This window comes from Panthera pardus, unplaced genomic scaffold, assembly GCF_024362965.1.
Source record: "Panthera pardus isolate Hobbes unplaced genomic scaffold, ASM2436296v1 HiC_scaffold_1, whole genome shotgun sequence".
NCBI lineage: Eukaryota > Metazoa > Chordata > Mammalia > Carnivora > Felidae > Panthera > Panthera pardus.
In genome coordinates, this window is record NW_026526654.1 from 19,566,012 (window position 1) to 19,569,315 (window position 3,304).

General features: G+C 43.7%; 1 non-coding gene across 1 annotated transcript; it reads left to right on the plus strand.

The window, feature by feature from the left end:
• Positions 1–2,335: 2,335 nt before the first annotated feature.
• LOC128776632 (U6 spliceosomal RNA) lies at positions 2,336–2,442 on the plus strand. The gene has a single exon (XR_008421796.1). It is a non-coding gene; the product is annotated as a U6 spliceosomal RNA (small nuclear RNA).
• The last annotated feature ends 862 nt before the right edge of the window (positions 2,443–3,304 follow it).

The following is a 3,304-nucleotide window of genomic DNA, read 5'->3' on the forward strand; positions in this document are numbered from 1 at the left end:
AAAATACAAGGAAAAGACGGAGGCTTAGGATGGCATAGTGCAGAGAAGAGAAGGCTGAAAGATTTATAAACAGTCTGAAAGCCCGTATGTAAGACCAGAGTGAAAGGAGGAATCCGAGGTGTCTCCTGAGTCTAATTAACACAGATCAGGGCATGGGGATAAGGACTATCAATTTAGATAAGCTCAAACTACATTTCCCAGAATTCCTGCGTGAGTACATGTGTGTGTGTGTACGTGTGTGCACGCACGTGGGTGTGTGTGTGTAATTCTGCAGGGAGGGCAAGAGACATTTTGCGGGCGATTTGGAAGATGGCAGTGAAGTAGCAGCCACATTGCTTTCAAGGCTCTGAAGGTCAGAGCAGGGCCGGAAGCACTGTTGGTCTGCCTGCTCACCTTGCTGGCCTACAGCAACTCTAGCTCCTGCTGAATCCCCTGCTTCAACCTCTGTGACTCCGAGGCCAGGAGGGCTGCTGCCAAGGCTGCCCACTGCTGCAGGTCCACATATCCATCACCAAAGTTGGAGGTTAGAAGGCAGGGAGAGACCAACACAGATTGCAGTCCATCCTCCTGGATCCCAGCTAGTACCCGTGGATCCCAGTTTATCCTTGCTTTCCCCACTTCACCTCCCTCTGCCCTCCAAGCCCCTAATCCCACACACACTCCTCTGTCAGTGGGGCTACCGTGACCACACTGGGAAAGAAGAACAATTTCCTCTGGCCTGTAGTGCTTTAACTACAACATTCTAGGTAGCTCTCCTGCAGTTCTGTAGGAATTGGGGCTTCGAAATCCATGCGCAAGGCTCTGTGAGTAATAAACACTCTCTGATCCAGGGACCTCACGCTTGCTTCCTGTCAGTATATATATAAGTGTGGCAGGCTGACCTGTGAACTTGTAAAGAAGGGTGAAATCTCACACTCCTCTCAGTTTCACACTTAACGCTTTCTACACAGATTCCCATAATTTCCACATCCTTAACCCCTTCTTTGATAATGAGAATCCATTTTCAAGAGTCCACTCTTTCCCTGCCAAGTGCTCTAATCTCCCCCGTGCCATAGGACAAAACATAACCTTGAATCTTAACTAGCATGACTAGAGCCTTCAGCCCCTACTAGTTCTTGTTAATCCTTTTCCTAGAACACCAGATTCTGCTCCTAACATCCCTTACCTACTGGATGAGATCTTTTCTGTGAAAATAAATATACAAATTACCAAAGTTGTAATATCAAACACCCTCCTTACTTTCATTTTGCTGTCTGTCCTGTCTCCATCATGGTCATGGTGCCCTGCTGCTGAATTAGACCCTCATTTTCTCCTCTGATACAAAAAGTTGATTGTCTCTTCTGATTTGCAAAGTCGTTCTTGATTCCCAGTTGAACGCCAGATCTTGGACCCCAAGTGTCCTTCATGGGCCAGCATTAGAGGTAACGTCCTTTCTCACTTTCTATCTGTATCAGTTACACAAATGACCTTAATTCTTTGCCTGTCCCTATATCATTACCTTTTAGTGGGCAGGGTAGAATTCCCCAACCCTGGACTTGGTATGTGACTCACTTTGGTTAATGGGATGTTAGCCAGTGTAGCACAGAGTCTTGAAAAGCACTTGCATGTGGTGCTTGCGTGCTCTCCAGCACTGCTACCAGCATGAGAACATCACCAGGCTAGCCTTCTGGAAGACAAGAGACATATGGAGCAGGACTCAGTTGCTCCAGTGATCCCAGCTAGAGCAGCTGACAGTCAACCAACCTCCAGATATACAAGTCCACCCAAGAACCTACAGGCATAACTAATAAACACATTATTTTAAGCCAGGGAATTTGGGCTGGTAGTTGTGTCCCATTACTGTAGCAATAAATAACTGACTCAGAAATTGGTAGGCAGGTGCACCGATATTGCTATAACAAAAACCCAAGGTATATGGCATTGGCTTTGTGACCAGGTGGTAGGTAGAGTCTAGAAAAATGGAAATAAACCTGCTGTAGAAACCTAGAAAAGTGGTAAGAAAACTGTTTTAAGAGAATGGCAAGTTGGGGACTCATGTTATCATAGTGGCAAACTATGTAATGTAAGTTAGAAAATGTTCCTGATGAAATTTTAGACTTCAGCAAAGAAAGTTTAAGGCAGAATACTGTGTCAGCTGTTTCGAACTAGCTGTATATAATGAAGTATTACAAGAAGGAGATGAACTCAGAAAATAACTGAACAACTTGCAAGTTGAACTTGGAATAGAGATGTGCCATACTCTGCTAACTTGGAAAATAAGACTGTTTTCATCCTCAACCTTTCAAGCCAGAAAAGATTCTCAAATTAAGACATGGCCATGGGTAAAGACAAATCAGTGCTCGCTTCGGCAGCACATATACTAAAATTGGAACGATACAGAGAAGATTAGCATGGCCCCTGCGCAAGGATGACACGCAAATTCGTGAAGCGTTCCATATTTTTATTTTTGAAAAAAATAAAAAAATAAAAAAAAATAAAGACAAATCAAGGTGTGTCTGTGAGATCTTTTGTTAAGACTTCTTGGATAATTGGGGCATGTAGGTGGCTCAATCGGTTAAGTGTCTTTTAATTTTGGCTCAGGTCATGATCTCACGGTTCATGAGTTTGAGCCCTGCATTGGGCTCTCCACTGACAGCATGGAGCCTGCTTGGGATTCTCTGTCTCCTCTCTCTCTGCCCCTCCCCCACTCGTGCGTGCACTCTCTCGCGTGCTCTCTCTCAAAACGAAATACACTTTAAAAAAAAGACCTCTTAGATAAATAAGGTGGTGCCTTGCAGACTCACTAAACTCAACAAATGGGCATTCAAAATTGTTAAGGGCATTGTCCCGCAGCAATATAAAATGCAGAAAACATCAATAATTGCATAGAGAGAGAAGCATGTCTCCAAAACATCGTGGGTTTGCTCTTTTGCACTGCTGGTGAGAATGTAAACTGGTGCAGCCACTCTGGAAAATAGTACGGAGGTTCCTTGAAAAATTAAAAATAGAACTACCCTACAACCCAGCAATTGCACTACTAGGTATTTATCCAAGGGATATAGGTGTGCTGTTTCGAAGGGGCACATGCACCCCAATGTTTATAGCAGCACTATCTACAACAGCCAAAGTATGGAAAGAGCCCAAATGTCCATGAATGGATGAATGGATATAGAAGATGTGGTATATAAATACAATGGAGTATTACTTGGCAATCAAGAAGAATGAAATCTTGCCATTTGCAACTGCATGGATGGAACTTGAGGGTATTATGCTAAGCGAAATTAGTCACAGAGAGACAAATATCATATGACTTCACTCATATGAG